Source organism: Pelodiscus sinensis, chromosome 2, assembly GCF_052426305.1.
Source record: "Pelodiscus sinensis isolate ZL-2025 chromosome 2, ASM5242630v1, whole genome shotgun sequence".
Classification (NCBI taxonomy): Eukaryota; Metazoa; Chordata; order Testudines; family Trionychidae; genus Pelodiscus; species Pelodiscus sinensis.
In genome coordinates, this window is record NC_143053.1 from 201,954,461 (window position 1) to 201,967,994 (window position 13,534).

General features: G+C 45.9%; 1 protein-coding gene across 3 annotated transcripts in view; it reads left to right on the plus strand.

The window, feature by feature from the left end:
* The window catches only part of HYCC1 (hyccin PI4KA lipid kinase complex subunit 1), a 74,475-nt gene that overhangs the window by 8,064 nt on the left and 52,877 nt on the right, over positions 1-13,534 (plus strand). The window contains exon 1 of one of the 3 annotated variants that reach the window (XM_075922216.2): positions 11,724-12,141. The exons of the other annotated variants lie outside the window; for them this stretch is intronic. The gene's annotated coding sequence lies outside the window, so the exon portion shown is untranslated. Of the gene's footprint in view, positions 1-11,723; positions 12,142-13,534 lie in introns of those variants that run through there. 3 annotated transcript variants of the gene reach the window in all.

The window sequence follows — 13,534 nt, forward strand, 5'->3', positions numbered from 1 at the left end:
TGTCCAAGAAAGTTAAGTAGAGAAATTATGCTCATCTCCCCTTAGCTTAATTGAACCCCGGTAGTTCCTGAATGAGATGGTGATATATGAACTCAGAGGCAGCACAGGATTCACATACCTTCTAAAGGTATCTGTAAAGTGCATATTTAACCTTTTTTAATGGTATAGTTTAATAAATGTATGAATGCAGATGTTGGGGGAAAAATAGTTAAATGAAACTTGATTTATTCTCATTATTAGCTTGCTGTTTCCCTTTATCTCTACTTTAGATGAAGACTGAATTTAGCTCCTGTGTCACAAACTAACGTTGTTAATTTTTATATCCTTTAGTTGGAATTCATTTCTGCTCTTAGAAATCAATAATTTCTGTTTATGTCTAGCAATAGCCTGTGGAAACATGGACAAGACGTTAATTAGGTGATAATACTGCTAACTACCAGATTTTTGCTGCTTTTAAACTCTCTTTAAGCAGTTGCATCAAAATCAATATGATTGAGGAGTAAGGTGCTATTCATTGTGAGTAAGGCCATGTCTAGACTAGCGAATTTACAGTGGTCTCAGTGCAGCTGCACTCTTTAAGATTGCTTGTGTAGCCACTCTGTGCTGGCAGGAAAGAGTGCCTTCATCAACATAACTACTGCTGTTTGTGGAGATGGGTTTTGCGTCAGTTGGAGAAGCTCTCCCAGTAACATACGTATCCATGAAGACAGCATTCTATTGGTATAACTTATGTGGCTCTGTATGTGTTTTCTTTTCAAACCCCTGAACAGCATCTATTATATACTTGAGAGAGACTGTCTGTCTGTTCAAGAACTCCTCCTAAATAAGAGCTAAGAGCTAAATAAGAGAATTTGTATACCAAATTCTGTATACAGTTTCCTCTTATCCTAACTTAAAGCAGGGCTACTCAACCCGTGGGCCGCATGTGACCTGTGGCCCGTGGTGTGGTTTGGGTTTACGCAGGGCTTCAACACACAGCCTGTGGGTGGGATCCTTTGAACATGGCCTCCACGGGGAACATGCTGCACAACATCATGAATTTCTTAATTACTTGATCCATTATCTTCCTGGCACAGAAGTTAAGCTGACTCTGTGACGGACCGGGCCGTGTCTGGGCACAGCTGAGGGCGTCCGCTCAGGGCGAATTGCTCAAATCCGGGGCTCCTTACAGCCCACAGACTGGTGACCTCTCCAAACAGGCCACAAACCCGTCCCACAGAGCGCTTCAGCAGCCTGCCTGATGCCTCACGAGCAAAACCCCTCCGACACCCCAGCAATATCCGTGCCCCAGATGGCCCCGGGCCTCATACACAGGTGGGGGGTCCTAGCACCCAATCCCACCTACCCCGAACAAGTTCTGTCGGGTTCCAAGAAACCAGCCACAGATCCCTGGTCAATTTACCCTCTGGACCTTACCCACAAATCACGCTGGGCCAATCCTTTAGAATCTAAAACTAAAGGTTTATTATCGCAAGAAAGAAAAGCATGAGAGTAAGGTTGTTAAAGAATAGTACATTACATGCACCGAATCTCCCAGTCCTCGATGCAGGCTCTACCAGAGATGTTACAGCTGCTGGTTTAAAAGTTCTTGTTGCACATCCTAAGCATCAGGATGGGTTCACAGGTCTTCCAGGCTCTTCAATCCCTGCAATGCTGCCTCTGGGATGAAGTGCTGGGCTGAGAACCAAATGGCATCGACCACATGGCCTCTTTATACCTCCTTCCTGGCCTCTTCTTGTATGCAGCAGGTCACCTGGTCAGAGGCCAATCTCTGTTTCCTGCTGGCTGCTCTCAGGTGACAGCCCCCATTCTTTGGGTGTGTCCTTGGCCCATCAAGTGCCATTGTCCTACAGGGCCTGGCTAATCAGCCTGTCCATAGCAATGCTTAACCACATTCAGAGAAATATTCAGCTTCCACACAGATTACAGATTCCTACCTACACACACAGACATTATACACTCACATAAATAGCGTACATAAGATCAGCAAACAATAAGCTCCCATTCAATACCCCACATGGCTCCCTTTTATACCAATTTCTGGGGCCAACACCCCCACCTAGGGGTGCAGCAGCGATCTGGCTGCTTCCCTCCAATTCGGTAATGTGACAGACTGGTCTGTAGCTTCCTGGGTTCTTATTTCCCTTTTTATAGATGGGCACTATATTTGTCCTTTTCCAGTCTTCTGGAATCTCTCCCAACTTCCATGACTTCAAAGATGATAGCTAAAGGCTCAGATACCTCCTCTAGGAGCTCCTTGAGTATTCTAGGATGCATTTCATCAGACCCTGGTAACTTACATCTAACCTTTCTAAGTAATTTTTAACTTGTTCTTTTTTTATTTTAACTTCTTAACCTCCCCCATTTTCACTAGCATTCACTGTGTTAGGCATCTTGTCACCATCAATCTTTTTGGTGTAAACTGAAACAAAGAAGCCTTTAAGTACCTCTGTCATTGCCAAGTTTCCTGTTACTGTTTCTCCATCACAGAGCGGAATCACTGCCATGGCACCGCCTGCTGGTAGTTCTGGGAATTAACTTTTCTTTGCTTGCTGGATGCCTCCCTCTGGCTAGTGTTTCCCCATGTCCTCAATTCACTCTCCTTTCTGGACCCGCATCACATACAGACTGCAGTATCCTCTTCAGGACACTGCCCTACGGCAGTACCCACTTGTCTCTTGACCCCCTTTTGGGGGGTGGGGTCTTTATCAGTTTCTGCACTCCAGGGTTCTCCCTTCCCAGGGAACACCGAGTTCCCCTATACCCTCCTGGCCTCATTGACCCACTGCCTCAGGGGAAAACTGCAGTCTGAAATGCCACTCATGCTTGGCAAGGGGGTATGAACCTACTGCTTTTGCCTACCCTGGCTGCCTCTCTGCAGCCCTAGCAGCCTCAGACCATGCTTCAGGCCTTGCAGCCTGGGAGCTTGCCTGGCAAGAGCTTTCTAGCTCTGTCTTCCTTCCCCAGCACTGCTCTAGCTCCAGGAAGCCTCCTGCTTCCCAGGCAGCTGGGTCCCTCCTGCTTTCCAGCCAGAGTAAGTCCTCACCGCTCTCTTCAGGATCCCTTCTTTATGTAGCCCCCAACTGGGCCCTAATGAGCAATAACTGCTTCAGCTGCGGCTTCACTTTCACATTATTTTTAGATCATGTAAGATCTCCTGGTTAAGCCAAGGTGGTCTCTTGCCATACTTTTTATCTTTCCTACGTAGTGGAATAGTTTGTTTTTGGCCCTTAATAATGTCCCTTTGAAAAGCTGCCAATGAATGCTTTTATTGTACTGATCTGGGCCAAAGTATTGTTCCTTGGCACCATTTGACTTTCAGTTCCTAATCAAGGATATTGCACGCTGTTATAGTTAGGGATGTGAAAGAGTAGTTGAGTAGACAATTAACTATTAAGCTTAGGCTCATTGGTTAATCTTCTTGACTACTTGCATTCTTTCTCATCCTCCCCTCCCACCTTCCCTCCCCCCCCATGTCAGACAGCAAGGAGTGGTGGGGAGCATGAGCTGGTGCTGGGGGAGCTGGCTTAAAACCCTGTTCCTCCAAGCACCAGCACCCTGGTTGCCCGCCCCTGCGTACTGCTGCCTCTATTAGCAGGCCCTGGCTTGCCATGGGCAGAGGCTGCTTCACAGCAGCAGACCCTGTTTGCAGGAGGTCCAAGCTCCCCACGGGCAGGGGCTGCTGCTGCTGTAGCAGTCTCTGTCCACAGCGAGTCTGGGCCCACAATGGGCAGAAGTGCCTTTGCAGCAGCAGCCTCCCCCACCACCTCACCTCCAGCAGCCTCTGTCTGCAGGGAGCTCGGATTCCCTGTGGATGGGTTCCTGCCACCCCACACTGCTGCCTCTGTATCAGAGTCAGTGGCGCAGGGCAGCAGGCAGCTGCTCTGTGAAGGAAACTAGTTTTTAAACTGGCTTCCCTCACAGAATGGCTCCCACCTGGCACCCTGCACCCCGTGAGGTGGCAGGGAGATATCTGGGTGTGGGGCTGAATTTCACTGGCTGCTGGCCCTGCCTCTGGGGACTATAGAATAGTCCTTTAACCACTAAGAATTCATATTCTATTACCTGCTATCTAACATCTCTAGTTCTAGTCATCATGCATGTTATACTTAATGGTAAGGTGAGAATGTGGTTCTTTAACACATTGCATTTTTAAAATAATTGAATACACAAATGCTGTATTGCCCCAATGAACATTTTTTTTTTTTAAGTATTGCATTGAAATGTTCACCGCAGTTTCCAATATCCCAGTATTGGTTCTACAAATCTAGGCTCTGAATTCTTAAGCACCAAACAATGGTAAGGAGCTGTGCATTATGTTAGAAACATTAGGTAGTTGAAAGCTGAGAATCAGATTTATGCTTATGCTTAGATTATAATGTAGATGGGAAGAAGGAATGTTGAGAGCCAATACAGCTATTAAATGAAAAACAAGATGAGCTAGAAAATGGCTAATTCACAAAGGCTTTTGAACCTAAAAAGGCTTCCTTTCTAGCAAACTTTACAAATAGCATAATTTGTATAATATGAAAATTCCTGATGTATTCACTTAACTGTCATAAACTTTGATGGATGCATTAGAGGCTGCTAGAAGGTGACCGCCTCCCTTTGTCCTCTTGTGTAAAAGTGGATCAGACTTGACCAAATAAAAAAGCCAAGGTCTTATAGAGGGAGGAGTAATTGTTTGCAATTTCAGACTACATAAATATGTATCTATACAATTTATTTTTAAAAGAATTGAAGGAGAGCTCCTGTGTACTCCCTAAAGTGAACAGATTTTTATATTGCACATCAGGAACTTTTTGTAAAATATATGAATGTTAAATCTCGCTTCAAGTTCCTGTCTTCCAGATTAGGGTTGTAATAGTACAGCCACTCCCCGACTTACGAACACACTGACTTACGACCATCCATACTTACAGCCAACCTCCCATTAACCCCATTATAATATTTTCAAGTTGAGAACCATGTACGTCAAGTTTTTCAAACAGCACGGGCAGCGCATTTAAGGGTATTTCTGACTTATGACCAAATTGAGTTACAACTAGGTGTTCGGAATGTAACCCATTCGTAAGTCGGGGACTGCCTGTATAGTTGATGAACCGATAAGCAAAAACATATAGGTTACTGTTATAGACATTTCCCCTTCCCATCCACCAGTAAATTTTGTAGTGGGTTGGCCAGCAGCCAAGATCAGCCCCGGCTTGCATTGGCTCCTTGACTTACCCCTACTGCAGCTCTGCATTTAAAGTGTATTAGGAGCCAGGCGAGCAGGCAGCCAGGCTCAGTTCCAGCTTTTGCTGGGTCTGGGAGCTCAGATTCCTCCTCTCCGCCCTCTTCCTCCCCCTGAGAGAGGTTGCCTGGGAACTATAGAATAGTCGACTAACAATAAGAATTCATGAGGTTAATCAACTATTGAATTAACCAATATTTAAGATCCCTACTCCAGATAGCAAGTTATAACTCCTTTGTGCCACTAGACAGATTTTATTTCCAGTTGACGAAGTTTTGAGCCTCACTGAAATGCGTATAAAGTGGATAATGAGAATTGTTGGATTGTAATTTGTCTGACTTTGTCAACATTGTTGCTGATGGTTTCACTTAATTAAGATTCTGTTTTTATTGAAATTTGAATGCAAGATCCCAACAAGCCATAAATGATCTTTCTGTGCAATACAGGCAGTCCCCGAGTTACGCGGATCCGACTTATGTCGGATCCGCAGTTACGAACGGGGCCCTCCCTCTCCCTGGTCTCCAGCAGACCAGGGAGAGGAAGCAAAGCGGCGGAACACGCGGGCAGCGGACAGCCCAGACGTGTCTGGGCTGTCCGCTGCCCGCGTGTTCCGCCGCTTTGCTCCCTGTCCCCCTGGTCTGCAGACCAGGGGGACGGGGAGCAAAGCAGAGCAAAGCTGCGGAGCCTGGGGTTCTTAAATTGAATCTGTATGTAAGTCAGAACTGGCGTTCAGATTCAGCCGCTGTTGAGACTGATCAGTTTCAGCAGCGGCTGAATCTGGACGCCAGTTCCGACTTACATACAGATTCAACTTAAGAACAAACCTACAGTCCCTATCTTGTACGTAACCCGGGGACTGCCTGTATAGCTCTTTTTAAAAATAGTTATAGTTTGTGAGAAGGAAGAGATCAGTTCTCAAATGTATGGGTAGCACACTCTAGCTTGTATACAGAGATGACTGTTTGTTTGGAAATGCTTTTACCATTGGTCAGAACCCAGTCAAATGCATAAGCCTCAGTCTCTTGACTTGAGGAAAAGGCTTTTTGAAAGGCACTATGAAAGCGATAAGGGAGTTGTTGAACCATATTTTTGAGAAAATCTGTTATTTATTTATCAGTAGGTAGAAAAGCGCTGCTCATCTCCTCTTCCCCCTTCACTTTGGGAGGATAGTGGTTAATTCCTTCAAATTAGTGCAAAGAGCAAAAGGAAATATTCAGAAAGTGAAGGATTCCTCCAACAAAATGTTTTTGGTTTTTTTGAATAGCTCTCCCTATGTGTTGACAAACTAATTTCCGTCTAATATAGAAGTTTATTTTGGTATGTCATTTTACTGGGCTCCCAAAGCACATGCTTAGTAGAGCTCTTCAAAACTTCATAATCCCTGCCCTTTTCACATGTATGCTTTGGGAGAAGTGCTGTAATAGTCTTCATTGCTCATCTATAAAATCATTCAAAGAGAGCAATTCTGTGGATAAGCAGCATTTGGCGATATGGAGTTGGTAGAATGTTCACTTTAGAAATATGAAGTGTGGCTGTGGGGGGGAGGGAAATAAGGGTCAAAATGAAAATCATTGCCCTAAAATTGATTGGGAAGAGTTCTAAGGGGAAAAGTGAGTCTAGGCAAAACAGTAATGACCTATATCACTAGAGCTAATTAGATTCACATGCAATCTAATCTTCTTTTTTTTTTCCTTGATCATTCTCCATCTCCTGCACTCTAGTTTATTACTTGACAGCTACAACTTTTCTCGCTAGTTTCTAAAACTGTATTCACTGCTTGTATTTATGTAGTACTACTCAGATAATTATTGCTTGATGTTTATTTTTGCAGCATACTAATTAGTGACATTCTGATGACTAAGGTCTGGTCTATACAAGAAAATTAGTTCAGCATAATTGTCACTCGGGTTGAAAAATCCATACCCCCAGAGCAGCATAAAATGACATAATCCCCTTTGTACCCAGTGCTAGGCTGACCGAATGAAAGAATTCTTCCATTGACCTAGCTACCACCCATCAAGGAGGTAGATTCCTTCCATTGGCATAAGTAGTGTCTACACCCTGACAGAGGCTGTTCTGCAGGGAGTTCGGACCACCGTGGACAGGGTCTGCTACCGCAAAACAACCTATACCCTCAGCGGGCCCAGGTTCACTGTGGACAGAGGCTGCTCTGCGGGATGAGGAGTAACGCCTGTCTACGAAGAGCTCGGATCCCCCACAGACACGGGTTGTTTTGTGACAGCCTCCCCTGCACCAACTCTACTGCTGCTGCTTCTGATAGTGGAACTGGTGCTGGTGGGATCTGGCTCTTCTGCTGGCTCCCCCTGACACTGGCTCCTGCTCTCTCCCCCCCCCCCCCTTGCTGTAGCAAGAGGGGAGAAAGGTGTGTCATTGGCCAGATTAACTGACTAGACTTATTGATTAATCCAGGAGTTTTCAAACTTTGTGATAGTGCGACCCCACTCTAAGGTGCTCATGACCCCCCCAGGGGGTCGGGATCCACAGTTTGAGAAATGCGGGGTTAATCATACAGTCGACTACACATTGACATCTCTAGTGGATTCTTTGAGAGGTGCCTCAAAAACCGTTGTGTTATGGGAGGAACTCACATAACCTAAGCGACTACGATGGTTCTCTCTAAAGATTAAAAGGATTTTACCGTGTTCTTATAAACCTATATCTCTGAATTATGACAAGTATTTTAGCAAAAATACTAACTAGTATAATACTAGCAGAAGTACAGTCTATGCTCTCAGATTATATTACCTCCATTCCTGGAGATATCTAAGAGCAGGTTAAATAGTGGTTGGTCCTGCCATGAGGGCAGGGGACTGGATTCAGTTACCTCTCGAGGTCCCTTCCAGTTCTGGTGTTCTGTGATTAATCCAGATCAAACTAGATAGACAAATGTCAGACAGTGTTTCTGAGAGTACTTGGAATCATCCATAATGCCAGCTGTGGGGGGCGGGGGAAATCAATTTCTCTTATCAGTAGACTCAGGGAAAGCCTTTGATGGAATAGAATGGAACTTTCTGTTTCAATGGAGTTTGGCTCCCAGTTACGTCAATGGATAACTGCTCTTGGACTGGTGTAATGTGGCTAAATATCCCAATTGTGAATTACACAAAGGTAGATAGGGATGTCCGTTGGGCCCTTTATTTTTATTTTTTAACTGGCTGTGGAGCCTTTTGTGGAATTGACAGATGAAAAAACAATGGATCCATCACAGGAATATTTCTTATAGGAACACACCAGAAATCAGTGTTGTCTGCAGCGATGTAATATTTTAGTACGGTCAAGCACCACCCACCTTGGTTGGCTCCTAGCGTGCACTTACTCCCCCGGAGCTGCCTGTCCCCTCCCCCCATCCTGCTACTTTGATACAGAGGCGGCAGCATGGGAGGGGCATCGGGCATCAGCTGGTACATGTAGGAAGCTAGTTTTCAAGCCTGAAAACTGGTTCCCCTCAAGCATCGGCTCCCGCCTGCCCCCCCCCCCCCACTGCCTCTGACAGAGGCAGCAGCATAGGGGCAGGCAGCTCTGTGGGAGCTGATATATGGGGAGAGCCTACTGGAAAGCCACTTTCCATGTGTTCTGACTCATGCCTGCCCCCTCACTCCCTGCACTCCTGCCTCTCTATCAAAAGCAGCAGCATGGGAGTTGGAGGTGGCTCCAATGGAGCCAGTGCTCACGGAGTCAGCTTTTAAGCTGGCTCCCCACAAGCATCGGCTCCTGCTTGCCTCCACCTATTGGCTCTGTAGGAGGGGGGAGGTGGCTCCATGAAGTCGGAAACATGTGGGGAGCTACCTTAAAAGCTGTCTTCCTACATATATTAGTTCCCACCCCTCCCTTGCTGCCTCTAAAGCAGCCCGGGGGGGGCGGGGGGGAGAGGAGAGGGAAATGTTTGTAGTCAATAGGATTAACGGATAAGTCCAGGCTTATCGGTTAATTGTGTAGCCGACTACACAGTCATAGAATCCTAGGGCTGGAAGAGACCTCAGGAAGTCATTGAGTCCAGCCCCCTGCCCAAAGCAGGACCAACCCTAACTAGATCACCCCAGCCGGGGCTTTGTCAAGCTGAGACTTAAAAACTTCTAGGGATGGAGATTCCACCCCCTCTCTAGGTAACCCATTCCAGTGCTTCACCACTCTCCTAGTGAAATAGTTTTTCCTAATATCCAACCTAAGCCGCCTCCACTGTAACCTGAGACCAGTGCTCCTTGTTCTGTTATGCATCACTACTGTGAATAGCCTCTCTCCGTTTTCTAAGCAGCCTTCAACTTCCTGAAGGGAAGTTCTAATGAAATCCCCCCTCACTCTTCTCTTCTGCAGAATAAATAAGACCAAATCCCTTAGCCTCTCCTTGTAGGTCAAGTGCTCCATCCCCCTAATCATTTTGGTTGCCCTCCTCTGGACCTTTCTCCAGTGCGTCCACATCCTTTGTGTAGTGGTTGGCCCAGAATTGGACACAATACTCCAGATGTGGCCTCACCAGTGCCGAATAAAAAGGAATAATCACTTCTCTAGATCTGCTGGCAGTGCTCCTCCTAATGCGCCCTAATATGCCATTAGCCTTCTTTGCTACAAGGGCACACTGTTGACTCATATCCAGCTTCTCTGTACAGTAAAACTCCAATTGTCCGTCATCCAGTGGTCCGGCACTCCCAATACTCCGGCACCACCTGGAACCCGGAAGTGCTCCAGACAATTGGAGCTGCTCCGGCCGCTTCCCCAAGTCTGCTGCTGCCACTGCTGAAACTGACCAGTGGCGGACTTGGGGAAGAGGCGCAGAGCAGAGCAGATGGGGTGCTGCCCAGTTGGTCCTGCAGCGCTGCCCCTCACCCTCCTGCTCGGCGCCTGGCAGCACCCCAGCTGCTCTGCTCTGTGCCGCTGCTGAAACTGACGAGCGGCTGACTTGGGGAAGCCGGGGGCAGAGCAGCTGGGGTGCTGCGGGGTTGGTCCCGCAGCACCACTCAGTTGAGGGGAGGTGCTCTGGGACCAACCCGGAAGCACCCCAGCAGCTCTGCCCCACTGCTTCCCCAAGTCTTCACTGCCGCTTTCAGCCTCAGCTGGCCTGTCGCCAGACCCTTCATAGCCCCCCACAGACCCTTCATAGCCCCCCTTCCAGAGTACCTCCTGATATTCCAGCATATCCGATAATCCGGCACCCCCTGGGTCCCAAAGGTGCTGGATTATCGGAAGTTTACTGTAATCCCCAGATCCTTTTCTGCTGAACTGCTACCTAGTCAGTCAGTCCCCAGCCTGTAACAATGCTTGGGATTCTTCTGTTGAGCCTCATCAGATTTTTTTTTTTTTTTTTTTTTTTTTTTTTGCCCAATTCTCTAATCTGTCTAGGTAACTCTGGACCCCGTCCCTGCCCTCCAATGTATCTACCTCTTCCCCCTATCTTAGTGTCATCCGCAAACTTGCTGAAGGTTCAATCCATCCCTTCATCTAGGTCATTAATGAAGATGTTGAACAAAACGGTCCCTAAAACCAATCCTTGGGCATTCCACTTGAAACCGACTGCCAACCAGACATCAAGCCATTGAGCACTACCCATTGGGCCTGACAATCTAGACAACTTTATATCCACCTTACAGTCCATTTATCCAATCCATATTTCCTTAGCTTGCTGGCAATAATATTGTAGGAGACATTGACATTCCTAATGTATATGTCTATTCAGCATTTTGGAGTGAACATCCCAGCCTAAGTCAACAGACTCCCACTAGTGAGGCTTTTACAAGTCATCTAAAAATAGATGATGTGTGGACTTCTAGGCTTCGGAGCCTGATCTTCAGTGCAAGCCCCATCTTCAAATCGCTATCTGATATTTTCAGAGCAGTAGTGTGAGCTTTGCTGTGTTTAGTCAATTTGAACTGGGTCAGGAGGCTCATTTCAAAATGGTTGGTAATGGCACCTTTTCAAAGGTATTGAGAAGCAGAGGGAAGGCATGATGAAGAGCTAGAGTTCACAGTACTTCAGGAAAAACAATAGCTTTTGTTCTTAAATTGATTATTTAAGCTTTTAACAGCCCTGGTTTCAAAGTTGTTGTAAGAACCGTATCCTTTCCCTCACCTTATTTCTTTATACTCTCACTCATTGAGTTTTTAGAATTCTTTTGAATTTTGTTTGGATTTGGGTGGATCTCCATGACTTCGGAGCCAAGGGGAATTGTAGGATATGGTGAGAACTAGAAGACTTACCCAGGGTTGCCCTGGACTGGGGCCACCCCGGGGCAGTGAAGCAGGGGGACGCATTGCCTTGCCGGGGGCAGGGATGGAGGAGGCCATGCTGCTGAACAAAGTTGGGGTGGTCATCCACAAGTATAACTGTCCTTCCCATACCCCCCTTTTTCCATTCGTCGCAAAACAATTGCATTCCATGCACATCCCATTGTCCTGTAGCAATCAAACGCTGATCTTGTTTTAAGTTATGATAAGAGGAAGCTGCATACCAAATTTGGTGGTCCTAGGTCTTACTGTTTAGGGGTTCTTGAACAAATGGACTCATGGACACACACATTCTTTAAAATATCTAGTAGAATAATATACATTATTTAATGCTTTTTTATAGTACAGAATTCTGCTTGGAAAATGTACAGGCTTCAGATTGCTAAACTTCTGCAGATCCAGTGACAAAAGGGTTCCCTTACGTTGGGGGAAAAAAGGGTTAAGAGTACTGTTAGATGAGTCACATGGGGGGATGTGGTTGGCAGCTGGAGACAGATTTCAGCCAAGAGGAGTGCTAGTATATGCATAACAGACCATTTTTAATCAGTTCTCAAAAGCTCTCCCATAAGAGCAATGGCTTATGGAAGAAGTTACATGGAGTCCACATGACTTGGAATGAAAATCAGAGGCAGAGACCAAAGAAGTATTCTTTCAGTTGGTAACATTAGCACTGTGAGTAGTGATCACTTAACATTGTTAAAAATGAAGTGTTTATCTAGAGTTTGTTGTTGTTTACTTCTGGCTTTTACTTTAAAAGGACTAGGAAATATGTACAGCTTTGATCAGTACTTGTAAAGAGATGAGTCTCCCTTCCCCCCTCTTTATGCTTGTGGTTTCTCCAAAAAAGAAACTGTTTTAAAGTTGGCACATATTTAGGGGGAAGCATTAGAAAGCAAACGAACCTCACCAACCACAACAAGCACAACATTTGAAGCATTAAATAGCTGTTTCCTCTTTTATAGGCTGGTATGCACAATACTCAAATATTTTCAACTTCATAGTATTTCTTAAAAACTAGAAGACTCATTGCGACTGAAATTGCTCAGCAAATTTGGAATAGTGTAAGGTCTCTGTGATACAGAGGCTGATCTGTGGCATATAATTAGACAAAATGGAATTGCAGATAGCCAGCTCTATTGGCTCTTGTAGCCACTGATAACATGGTTTCACTTATGGAACAAAAAAAGCAGCAAAGACTGAGTGATAACAAAGGTACAGTGAAAATATATTTGCAAATGGATTGTGATGACAAATACTGAGTTATCATTCAAAGCTATAATTGTAATACCTTTACTCCCATGGGGAACTTGAGCCAATTTCCCATTGCATTAGGGCAGTCTTGTGCTGTCCTAACAATGCAAGTCTGGCTTACTAGCCAAACAAGTATAGCATTAACATTGGGGAGTCCTCAGATGGTAGAGAAGCCATTATGTGTGTCTCTTGCTTCCCCATCCTTATAAGTGACATAACCGGGTTAGTGGTGTTGACAATCACAAAAGTTAAAACATAAAGAGGTGAAAGGAAGCGGGTGCACCCTGGGATGCAGCTCTGGCAAGAGTGGGCTAAGCAGCAGCAAAGCCAGCAGGGAGCTATTTAAAGAGCTGGCTGGGACCCGGATTGTAGTACCCGTAAGACATTTTAAGTTGCACTCAATCATCAGAGAAAGTATTATAACTATTACATGTAAAGGATTTTGAAAAGTTGGTATAATTCTTGTGGTTTCTTTTTTTCTCCTAGTAAACTTACACAGTAAACAGATCCTGCCAGAACAATAGATGCAAAACCTGCCAAGAGATACAGGTTGCACCTCCCTTGTCTGGTACCCTCGGGACCTGACCCATCCCAAATGTGTGAATTTGCTGGATCGGGGGAGGTTCCCTGCCACTGGTCTACCAGGACATTCTCTCTCCCTGCAGCTGGCTCCACTCCCGCTCCACTGCTACTGGGCTCCAGCCTGCAGGACTGGGACCTGCGCTCTGGCCTGTTGTGGCTTCCTGGTTACAGAGCTTCCCAACCACCATGGCCCTGCTTCTCCCCCGGCTGACTGAGAATCCCCGGGGATGGG